Source organism: Erpetoichthys calabaricus, chromosome 4 (genome assembly GCF_900747795.2).
Source record: "Erpetoichthys calabaricus chromosome 4, fErpCal1.3, whole genome shotgun sequence".
NCBI lineage: Eukaryota > Metazoa > Chordata > Cladistia > Polypteriformes > Polypteridae > Erpetoichthys > Erpetoichthys calabaricus.
This window is the reverse complement of record NC_041397.2, coordinates 257,730,780-257,743,518: the sequence shown is the minus strand read 5'-3', so window position 1 is coordinate 257,743,518 and position 12,739 is coordinate 257,730,780. Positions and strand designations below refer to the sequence as shown.

The 12,739-nt window shown below is 40.3% G+C and overlaps 1 protein-coding gene across 1 annotated transcript in view; it reads left to right on the top strand.

The window, feature by feature from the left end:
* uxs1 (UDP-glucuronate decarboxylase 1) overlaps window positions 1-12,739 on the top strand; it is a 145,678-nt gene that overhangs the window by 32,218 nt on the left and 100,721 nt on the right. The gene's annotated exons all lie outside the window — the stretch shown is intronic.

Genomic DNA, 12,739 nt, shown 5'->3' with positions numbered 1-12,739 from the left:
AGAATGTACTTATGAAGCCTCTGGAATTTGGATTTCTGCATGTATTGAATGTTATCCTCTTAATTAAAACATATTAGTCCTAAGTATTATAACAAACGACAGCAGCAGATCCCCCACCCCAAACTTGGACAAGAAGAAAAACAAACTTCCGACATGGTTAATGCTAAGAGAGCATTCATTGTGAGGCATTATAAAGACATATTGCCATAGGTATGAAGGAGCCCCAGTAACATTTCTAGACACACTTAACATACTTCATCCTACATACAGTCATGCACCTATTTATGGTCAAACGATTTGAGGCGAATCGTATTTACAACCGAGGGCCATAGGAAAAAAACAACAAAAAATTAGTAATAATGTTCTAGAAATTGCCAAAATCAGTGGTAGTAAAAAAGTCTGTTATTAGATAGTCAGAATTTTATTTGTCCCCAGGGGAAAATTTGGCTTTTTACAAAAGCTCTTTAAATAAATGAATACATAAAAAGGTAAATAAAAAAATAAATACACACACACACACTGAAATGATAATAAAGCAAGAAAATTCAAAAGAAAAATAAGGTTCTGACCTGGTTGTCACAGTCCCAATGAGGCATTATGCAGACGTGTTGCTGTTGGTATAAAGGAGCCCCAGTAGCACTTCTTGACACACTTCTACTGAATAATTAGTTGGCTGACAGTATACATTGTTAGGGTGTCAGTTTTGATTTTAATTTGTCCTTCGGTACTACCTTCGGGGGTTCAGAGTGGTCCTATAACCTGAACTTGTCCTTTTAATTATCTTGTTTATTTGGTGGGCCTCTATTGAAGTGATGTTGCCGGCACAGTACATCACAGTATATAAAACTGCACTGGTCATCAAGAAGATGTGAAGGATATTCCCATTATTTTACAGGGTCACAGATGTTCCAACTCTTGGAAGGGCTTTTAATGTTTGGTTTGATTGGTGCGGCTTGATGTGATTAATTCTTATGTCTTCAACCTGCATAACATTTTTACACCAGTGTTTCTCAACATTTATGGTCCTGCAGCACAATTTTGCCTTTTTAAATTTATTGATGGCCCCCTAGCAGCCATTGCGAACTGTCCCCTTGGTGAAATGAGCTCACTTGGAAATGGGGAAAAGTTTAGCACAGCACTGCTGATCGCTTTGTTAGATAGATAGATAGATAGATAGATAGATAGATAGATAGATAGATAGATAGATAGATAGATAGATAGATAGATAGATAGATACTTTATTAATCCCAATGGGAAATTCACAAATTCAATTTGTTAACAAACTCATGATTCAATGATGCCCACATGTGACCGAATAGTGGCGTGATCCAGTAGTTGAGAAACACTGCCTTGCACAGACCTGGTATACAGCAGTCCCGGGGTGAAGATTGGTTTGTGGTACTCTGTACTGACAGTTAAAAGTGTGCACACCAGACCCACAGAGCCCCAACTGCAATGACGTTGTAGCCGCCGAAGTGTAAGACGAAGTCAAGCACGGGTAAAACGCGTGTTGAAAGAAATCTCTCAGTCTAAAAGTTCGTTTTAAAATGTTTAGTGAAAGTTAAAAGCAAATAATCCACACAAGAATAAAGAAAAATAGTTACACACGTAGAATAAAAGGCAAAAAAAAAGAAAAATGTATCTTGTCTAAACTTAACTTTTCTTGAGGAACTTTAGCTATTTATATACTTAAAGGTTCTTCTTCTGTACGCTATAAGCGTACGGCTTTGTGCTTAAATAAGTGCGTTATTTTTACGTGTTACTTCACACATTCAAAGAGCCCGTAGGCCATCAAGCACGGTCATGTGCTTGAGCACAGTTTAAAACCATATGCCTCTACACCTTACACATGGCAAGGCTGTCACTAACTCGAGAATAATGTTTACTCAAAGCTGTGAGGAATGGCAAGAATATACCAATACAATTCTGCTTATGGGGGGTTATAGGAACCTCCCATAATTTATGCATTGTCATCTAGTAAGATATGTATGAATCTTCTAGAACTAAGAAAATGGCTCTTACAGACGTGTACACTTTGTGATAGACATACACCCAAAAGGCCAGGCTTAAATGGAGCATGACTGTATTTAACAATATGATTAATAAAAATATAACATTTCACCTTTTTTGTGCAATTCTGATCAATCTGTTTGTGCAATTCTGATCAATCTGTCTTTATCCATCTTATCATGTAGATGTAGAATCCTAAAACTCGAAGAGTTCACCATTCTTTTTTTCTGATAATTTAGAAGTATTGCCAGATTTCAAAATATTAATTTTTCTTACTATTAACAAATTATATAATTAGTCAAACTACGAATTCTCAAAGGTAACATGTTCAACAATGGTGATAATTAAAACTAAGCCCTAATACTCCCTTAAAACAGATTTTACAATTTTGTGTTTTCCCCAAAATTATTTTTATGTAAATTGTTTTCACAGCATAAGAAAGTAAATTTAGAATGCCCAGATTGTTTATTTGATACTGGTGTTGGTTGATCTTTTTTTTATTTTTATTATTATACAGTAATATACCGTCAACAGAACAATATAGATCATGATAAAGGAGGCAGTTATTTTTGTTAACTTTTTTGTGTGGCTGTAAAAAATGGTAAATGTTGCCTTAGTGCAAAATTTGTAAGTCTCGATACCTATAAAAAGCATTTGTTTTAAACCTGCCTACCTCTCCTTAGAAGTCACAGACTACTCAAATAAGTCATTTTTGGGAGCATGCTCTGTGCCTGTTCAATAATTTTGGATTTTCGAGAGAATATCTTTAATATAACAGTGAAACATTTTAAGGCTTCAGTGTTTTTGTTTACTTATTTTTGTTCAAAAACTGCAAATTGTTATTTCTACCTTGGCACATCTTTATTAATAGGCTTGTGGTCAGTGTGCAGAAATCCTGTGGTAAAAAGAGAAGTCCTATTGGCTGAACACTGAAATCTTACTCTTATTCTATGAAATACACAATAAATTGGAATGTGTTCGCTAGTGCCCTGTCAGCCATTGCACTCCTTTTTTCTGAATAATTGGACGTTCTCTCAGTAGCATTGCCACACGATCATCCCAATAGCAGGTTTGTTTATGGAAAAACTAAATATGGCAGTACAGCCACACCTGTGTGAGATTCAGATATATTTGTTTTTCAAGAAAGTCTTTGCTGTCTACTTGAAATCTCTTGGTTCAAATGATGAGGACTGCTGCAACTCAAACATCTATCAGACACTCAACTCGTATGATCCATACAGTAAAGCACTAGCAGACCGTCTTCTTTCAGTCCTTCCTGTAAAGAGCACTCTCCATCCATCCATCCATCCTCTTTCGCTTATCTGAGATCGGGTCGCGGGGGTTCTAGCTCTTCTGGGGGAATCCCAAGGCGTTCCCAGGCCAGCCGGGAGACACAGTCCCTCCAGCGTGTCCTGGGTCTTCCCCGGGGCTGCCTCCTGGTTAGACGTGCCCGGAACACCTCACCAGGGAGGCATCCAGGAGGCATCCTGATCAGTACAGTGTTGACACTGCACTGCTTCCCCCTCCTGAGAACTCGGATGGTGGACCAGAATCTCCTCGAAGCCGTCCGAAAGTCGTTCTCCATGGCCTCCTCAAACTCCTCCCACGCCCGAGTTTTTGCCTCCGCAACCACTGAAGCCGCATTCCGCTTGGCCTGCCAGTACCTATTAGTTGCCTCCAGAGTCCCACAGGACAAAAGGGTCCTGTAGGACTCCTTCAGCTTGACAGCATCCCTCACCACTGGTGTCCACCAATGGGTTCGGGGATTGCCACCACAACAGGAACCGACCACTGCTCCTGTCAGCTGCCTCAACAATAGAGGCACAGAACATGGCCCATTCGAACTCGATGTCCCCCACCTCCCTCAGGACGTGGTCGAAGTTCTGCCGGAGGAGGGAGTTGAAGCTGCTTCTGACAGGGGACTCTGGCAGACGTTCCCAGCAGACCCTCACGTTTGTGCCTACCAGGCCTGACCGTCATCCTCCCCCACCATCGAAGCCAACTCACCACCAGGTGGTGATCAGTTGACAGCTCCGCCCCTCTCTTCACCTGAGTGTCCAAGACATGTGGCCGCAAGTCCGGCAACACGACCACAAAGTCGATCATCGAACTGAGGCCTAAGGTGTCCTGGTGCCAAGTGCACATATGAACACACTTATGCTTGAACATGGTGTTCGTTATAGACAATCCGTGACAAGCACAGAAGTCCAATAACAAAACACCGCTCGGGTTCAGATCGGGGGGGCCATTCCTCCCAATCACACCCTTCCAGGTCTCACTGTCATTGCCCACATGAGCATTGAAGTCTCCCAGCAGTACAAGGGAGTCCCCAGAAGGTATGCCTTCTAAGGGTGGGTACTCCAAACTGCTGTTCGGTGTATACGCACAAACAGTTAGGACCCGTACCCCCACCTGAAGGCGGAGGGAGGCTACCCTCTCGTCCACCGGGGTAAACCAAAATGAATAGGCTCCAAGTCGGGGGGGCAATAAGTATGCCCACACCCGCTCAGTGCCTCTCACCAGGAGCAACTCCAGAGTGGTAGAGAGTCCAGCCCCTCTCAAGGAGATTGGTTCCAGAGTCCAAGCTGTGCGTCGAGGGGAGCCCGACTATATCTAGCCGGAACCTCTCGACCTCGCGCACTAGCTCAGGCTCCTTCCCCTTCAGAGAGGTGACATTCCACGTCCCAAGAGCCAGCTTCTGTAGCTGAGGATCGGACCGCCAAGGTCCCCACCTTCGGCCACCACCCAACTCGTACTACACCCGACCTCCATGGCCCCTCCCATAGGTGGTGAGCCCATGGGAAGGGAGACCCACATTGCCTCTTTGGGCTGTGCACGGCCGAGCCCCATGGGTGCAGGCCCGGCCACCAGACGCTTGCCATTGAGCCCCGTCTCCAGGCCTGGCTCCAGAAGTGGGCCCGGTGACCCGCGTCTGGGCAAGGGAAAACGCCGTCCAAATTTTTTGTTCTTCATAGGATGTTTTGTTGAACCGCTCTTTGTCTCATCCCTCACCTAGGACCACTTTGCCCTGGGTGGCCATACCAGGGGCATAAAGCCCCGGACAACAGAGCTCCTGGGATCACTGGGACACGCAAACCCCTCCACCATGATAATTTGGCGGTTCAAGGAGGGGTCACATATCTGGTCATAAAACTCTTGCCTGTGTTCAGACCATTTTGTAGAGTGTTGAATATAAGCATAAGTTTGTATTCCCATTCTCTCCGCTCCTGTTGGGTCTTGAAATTACCCATAAGCACAGTGACTCTCCGATCCTTTTTATGACCAGATATGTTACTGATTGACCAGCTGACTACATCAGTGGCCTATCTTACAGACAATGCACTTCATAAAAACCTTACAGGACTTTCTCTAGTGATGGTTATCTTATCTCTACATTTTATTAGTTTATTGTTCTCTTCTTTCAGGGTTAATTCATCTCAGGTGTATTCATTTTACTAACATTTGAACAAAAAGGTTGTTAAGATGAAAGAAAAAAATCACTTTGCTGTCCCAATATAAGCAAGAGTGTTTTTCAGTGTCTTTGTTACACCTTGCCTGATGAAGGGGCCTTAGCTGCCTTGAAAGCTTGCATTTGTAATCTATTTAGTTAGCCAATAAAAGGTGTCATTTAACCCTACTTTTTCCTGTATCAATCTATGGTTAACACGGTACAACACTCTACTGCCATCAATACATAAAATTTAATTTTACAAGTCAATGTGGTGCTTCTTTCATTTATTGAAGTTATACTTAGCATTTTTAACATACTTTAATTTTCCTTCTTAAAACTGAAATTGTTATTATCAAGACAGATGTGAAAATGTGAGTAATGTATAATTAGGGTAACATGTATATTTAAATAAAAGGAAACAAAATCATACATTTCAGTGAAACTCGGTATATTTAACTGTAATTAAGAGTATGTTTTTGGCAAACCCTGTCTCTGTAAGCTCCCAGTTGTTCATCTTCTCTTTTATTGCACATGATAATTGAAATCCTAATGATGCATCAGAGACTGAGATGATATTTGGTATGTTCTTACATGGAGCTTGGAGTGTTAATGTCCTTAGCCTCATCTGCCTCATCTGTAGGATGCAGGAAAGAATGGTTGCTAGGGAATGTCAAGGGCTAGGCTTCTTCTGTTGTGCAGAAAAACACACTTATCTGCCCATTGTGTGTCTATATGTGGTAAATATGCAGCACATCACTTTTTTTAATAAATATACTGTAGTCCTCCATAACAACTTGAGTTAGGGCCATATAATTTAGTTGGCTAGGATTGGCTCCAGCAGACCCCCATGACCCTGTTTTAGGATATAGCGGGTTGGAAAATGACTGACTGATTTTACTGTTGCACAATGCGTTTTCTAGGTATGATACAGCTAATTTATTTTCTCCTTCACTGTTCTATTGCTTTTAAATTGTGTTATGAAATTTTCATTTTGCTTTTGAGGCACACTTTCAGATTTTCTCTCTTGATAATTTACAGTTTTACTGTATGTTGGTCCTCTGTGCTAAAATAGTGTGAACTCATTATTTTATGATTACTAGATTCTAAAGCTTTAGTAAGTTTTATACTTTGAGTTTTGTCTTAAATGTTCTAGACAATTATGAGGAGAGAGAGAGGAACTTAATATTCATATACAGGCTAAAAAGCAGTATAAAGTCTTCTTTCAGTTTGAAGCTGGATAATTTTATATTTAAAATTGTAGTTAGTTTGTGTAGTAACTCAGCTACAACAGACTGCCACTGGGACACAAAAAAGGTAATATTACTTATATTCTAGACCACCTCATGTGTGCATACAGCTAAATAGGTCCACAAAGAATTCTATTTCTCTTTGCAGTCTATGGCATCATGGCACACCTGAATGATTAAAAACTAATTTGCCAGAATACTCTGCATATGGGTGGAGTGGTGGCTCTGAGGCTAAGGATCTGCGCTGGTATCCCGAAGGTTGCCGGTTCGAATCCCCGTCACTGCCAAGAAAAAGGCCACTGCTCTGCTGGGCCCTTGAGCAAGGCCCTTAACCTGTAATTGCTCCAGGGGCGCTGTACAATGGCTGACCCTGCGCTCTGACCCCAAGGGGTATGCGAAAACTACCAAATTCCTAATACAAGAAATTGTATAAGGCAAAATAAAGAACAAACAAACAAAAAAAAAAAAAAAAAGGATTCTATTTCTCTTTGCAGTCTATGGCATCATGGCACACCTGAATGATTAAAAACTAATTTGCCAGAATACTCTGCATAGACCACGAACTGTTGTTTCATTAGGGCTGATCATGAAGCTCCTAGACTTGAGACTTTGTGTCACCTTGTAAAACAGAAGTATGTATGTATATGCTGTAACAGTAGGGGGCGCTAGAGCTCCCTTGAACCCTCAGGTACCACGCCAAACACCAGGTAAAAGTCCAAGACTTTTTATTTTTATAATAACACAGTGCACAAAGCATCCTCCACTCCACACTACTCATATAATCAATAAACACTACAATAATCACAATTCCTCCACTCCCAGACACTTAGCCACCCTTCCTCTCAGCTCAGCTCAGTGTCTGGGCTTTCCCAAGGTCCTTTTATATCCCCTGACCCGGAAGTGGCTCCAGCCCAGCAGTCCATGAGTCCTTATCACTTCTGGGTCAGATTAAAAGTCCTTTTCTTCAACCCAGAAGTACGTCGTTCCTTCCGATCATATGATTGTGACGCAATTCCGGGTTATAGGGCACATATAAGTCCTTGGGCCTCCCTGCAGCGTACCCTGGTGGGCCCCACAGTGTCCAGCAGGGTCGGGAATAAAAACTCCATTGTCCACGATTCCCTGCTGGTCTTTGGGGCACTCCCATGCTACAGGGAGGGCTCCATCTAGCGGCCTGGGGGTGCTGGCCGTGATGAACAGCCGGCCATCTCCCACAATGCATATTTACTGTAAATTTACACTGTTGAACCTTAACATAGGCACTCTAAAGGGTAGTGAGCTGAGCCTATGTTGTTCTACCAGTTCACCTATCACTGAGTGGCCTGATACAACTCCATCATTAAATTTCCTTATGAAATCATCATCACAGGGCCAATCATCAACAGATATAGACATTGATAAAATCACTGGAGTGGGTTATCAGTTTTACATATATTGGCTAACTGATGACTTATTGTAATATGGACGTGACACATCTTGGTTATTGTCAAAAAGGCCCACTAGTTTTTTTATTTACTCTTGACATGTTTAAGGGTTATCAGTGTCATTCCTCTAAACAAGAAGGTTTCATATTGAAATGTTTTCCTTTTTTGTAGCTCACCTCATATCCCCTTTCAAAATAGGCTTGTACTTCTGTTTTCTGTAATGTAAATGGAAACCTCTTCTCTTTTCTAAATATCCATTTATCTACTCGGTTTGCTGAACAGAAAACGGGGGGGGACGGGGGACATGCAACAGCGAAAAATGGTTACAGAAAAAGCTTGACAAAGTATCTCTTTAGAGCAAAGAATGTGGTGAAGTCGATCAGTGGAATGTCTGATGCATTAACTACGTGGGTTTTGTAACCAAACAAAACAATTTTACTACTTATTTTGTTGTGATTAGAAAGGTAAAATGCTCATCCATTAAACATTGAGATAATGTTAAATGCGTTATTTTCCAATATGTGTGTAAATGAGAGGGAGGTCAGTGGAATGGTGAGGATGCAGGGAGTAGAGTTGGCGAAGGTGGATGAGTTTAAATACTTGGGATCAACAGTACAGAGTAATGGGGATTGTGGAAGAGGGGTGAAAAAGAGAGTGCAGGCAGGGTGGAGAAGAGTGTCAGGAGTAATCTGTGACAGATGGGTATCAGCGAGAGTGAAAGGGAAGGTCTACAGGACAGTAGTGAGACCAGCTATGTTATATGGGTTGGAGACGGTGGCACTGACCAAAAAGCAGGAGACAGAGCTGGAGGTAGCAGAGTTAAAGATGCTAAGATTTGCACTGGGTGTGATGGATAGGATTAGGATGAGTACATTAGAGGGTCAGCTCAAGTTGGACGGTTGGGAGACAAAGTCAGATAGATGCTGGGTAAATTGGGAGAAGGATGATAAGGATAGAGCTGCCAGGGAAGAGGAACAGAGGAAGGCCTAAGCAAAGGTGTATGGATGTGGTGAGAGAGGACATGCAGGTGATGAGTGTAGCAGAGCAAGATGCAGAGGACAGAAAGATATGGAAGAAGATGATCCGCTGTGGCAACCCCTAATGGGAGCAGCCGAAAGAGGTAGAAGAAAAAGAAGTTGGCTGTCCTAGCTGTTGAAAGTATTTGGTGAAGGAGAGTCCTCTTCACAGAAATTCCAATGGCAGATCAGGACATGGAGAATTGCAAGTAACCAAGACAGAAAGGCTTGGTGTTAAAGTAACTCTGGACAGAGGTGTTAAAGTAACTCTGGACAGATCAGAAACCTTTTCTAGCTAGGCTGTTTAGTCGTTATGCCTGGCATGCCTTTCCAGAAGTATTTGAGCTTGATGTTTTAATGACACCAGTTCAGCTCCTCCTGAAATAAGTTCCACCTTGACATCAGTAGCCTGTGTCGTCATCTCAGTAATGGTCTCCTTTTGTGGTGGAATATTTTTCTTGTAATCTGTGTGTTTTTTAATTTCATTGTAATCCGGTTGAGTTCCACCACATTATTCATTAGCTGTTTACTGGTTCATAGAGGAGTATTTAACTTGAATTCAGCAATATACTCATTCAAATGGCAACATCTAACTTGTTTGCTAAGTTTGATTTTGTTTTTTGTCACTATTTTATATTTTTACTATTTATGTAGAACTATGATTACGTTATATAGACTTATTGATTATTTTGAACAAAACTGAGATATTCACTATATCTCAATATGTTCTAAAACCAACTTAAAAATTAGAGATCAGCACGGCATATGCAATTAACATGATCTATTTTCCTTATTAATAATATAACATATTAGCAAAGGAAACAGTTTTTCTCCCAAAATATAACAATTTCATGAATAGCCATGCCACAAGTGAAATTACCACCAGCATTGCCCATTGTTGGCTCTTGACTTGTATGGATAGGCTGCTGTCCCAGTATTCTTAAATTGAATGAGGGAGTGAAGAAATTGGGAGAATAAATGTTGCTGAAGTTTTGAAGCAGTTCTGCTAATGAGTCATATTTTGGGCAAATAATTTGCTTAACAGCGATAGAAACTACCTTTTTAATGGACTTCTCCAAAGTGACTAAGTAGTTCCATATTTATTTGCTGTTCTTTCTTTTTGCATACTGGTTTAATATGTTGTAAGAAGAATAGAAGTGAAAAAAAGTTGAGTTTCCAAGATGGAAAAAATCTCCTGTTTATTAAAGCGATTCAATTGTCGGTGCCAGTAGCAATTCTAGGCAAGTTGCAGAATTTGAAAAGTATAGATCCATTGCCTATTCAGGTCATGAGACAAGTGGACTGCCTACTAGGGGTGGGCGGTATGACCAAAATTCTATATCACGGTATTTTTCTAAATTATCCCAGTTTCACGGTATTCTACGGTATTTTTTTCCCCATGCATGAGTGGATGTTAACCACATTTTCCACTGCAATTACTGGCTAAGAATAACCCATTCCACTGTCAAGAGTATTGTACATTGTACAAAAAACATTTTAATGAGCACACAAGTATTAATACAGTTTTGCATTGCCCCATAAAGTGGTAGTTTTCAAGGGGGTGGCACTAATGGAGAAGGTATCACATTGCATGACAGATGCAGTCAAAATATAGAACCTTTTTATTGAACAAATTTTGCAAAAACAAACTATAATATTGACAACATATTTTCAACCATACAAAGAGGCATTTTAGACTTAGTAAAATATCCAGAAGTGCTTGTCAAAAATTGTATTGCACCGAATATGTCTTAGAAAAGGAATAAATAGTAAATATTTTTTGTAAACCAACTACACTTTCTGTTAATGTTAACAATCTCTGTCCACTGACACGTTAAAGAGACTTTCTAAACAACTTTATCATCATTAAACTGCATAATATTTAAACTAATAAATAATAACAATAAAATAAATAATAGTATTATTACTGATAGTTGCACTATTACTTCAAGACTTCAAGCCCCGGTGCATTACACAGTATTCACCAAATTAAAATAAAATAAAACAAGTGCAACTTGGTGATGACATCTTTACCAACTGAACCATCATTTAGGCAAACTGCATTAATATGGACCTTGCTTCAAGCTAAGCTATACTGGGAAGAAAAAAACAAACTATATGTCGAGAACAAAGTCAGCATTTCCACTTTATTCTCGCCGTTTATGTCGAGATTAAAGTCGACATTTCCACTTTATTCTCGCCGTTTATGTTGAGATTAAAGTCGACATTTCCACTTTATTCTCATAGTTTACTTCATAATTAAAGTAGAATGTCGTAAACTAAACTTCTTCCTAAAATCAATGTTTAATCAATTACTTAATTTAGCCCGTCATAAATTAATGCAACACATTAAATGCTTTGTGTTACGTTCCCCGACCCAGTGGTTAATCACTACGCTTCTTAACTGAGAAGACAGCGATCACCATACAGAATCCATTCACTTCATGATATTCCTGCTTTCTGAAAATTTAGAATGCTAAGATAAATACTTGATATCATTTCATGATGAAATGCATTAAAGCAGGTATTACACATGCACAGTAGTGAGGCGGTAGTGCTGCTCCCTTGCAGTAAGGGGTCCCCAGGTGTATGTTCAGTGTAGAGAACTTTATGGCAGGTGTGACGAGGCTCCAAAAAACTGGATGTATGAATAGCTATCGCACAGGTTTAACTTAAATATTGTGTAAATGTTGGGTTTGTGATCTGCTGGTCGGAGACACGAACACAGAATTCAATGCATGTTCTTCTGAGCGGGCTATCTTTATTGCATGCATGTTGTCTCTATCTGACGTACCAAAACCCCAGTTCCTATCCTTCCTTTTTCTTTCACCACATAGCCAATCACCACACGATAAACATCTTTGTGAAATTAAAACTAGTTATAAACTTAGCCCACGGAGTGTTCAGAACTTTAAAAATATCTTCGTTATACATGTTTAATTATGCCATCAATTCAGAGTTGCGCCCATCTCTGAACGAGTCGCCAGCACATCGCAGGATGAATACAAGCAAAACATACACTAGCAGGGTCAATATAGCTCAACAAAACCCCACATCCTACATGACTTTGAAAGGAAACTGAAGCACGCCGAGTAAACCCACCAGAAAAACATGCAAATGCAAGGCAGGCACGCCGCCTTGCCCCCATATGATTAATTCATGCTTTAATGCATTTCACCATGAAAATTATATTAAGTATTTATCTTAGCATTCTAAATGTTCAGAGAGCAGGAAGATCATGAAGTGAATGTATTCTGTGTGGCGATTGCTGCCGGCGCCTCCTCTTAGTGCAAGAAGTAGTCAGTTTAAGAATCACTTAACACAGAGCATTTAATGTGCTATATAACTTATGACGGGGTTTGAGAAAATCTAGTAAATTAAATATTCATTTTACGATGAAGTTTAGTTTACGATGTTCTACATTAATGACAAATTACGAGAATAAAGTCAACATGTCGACTTTAATCTTGACATAAACGGCGAGAATAAAGTAGAAATGTCAAGAATAAAGTCAACATGTCGACTTTATTCTCGTCATAAGCGTCAAGATTAAAGTGGAAATGTCGAGAATAAAGTCAACATGTCGTCACA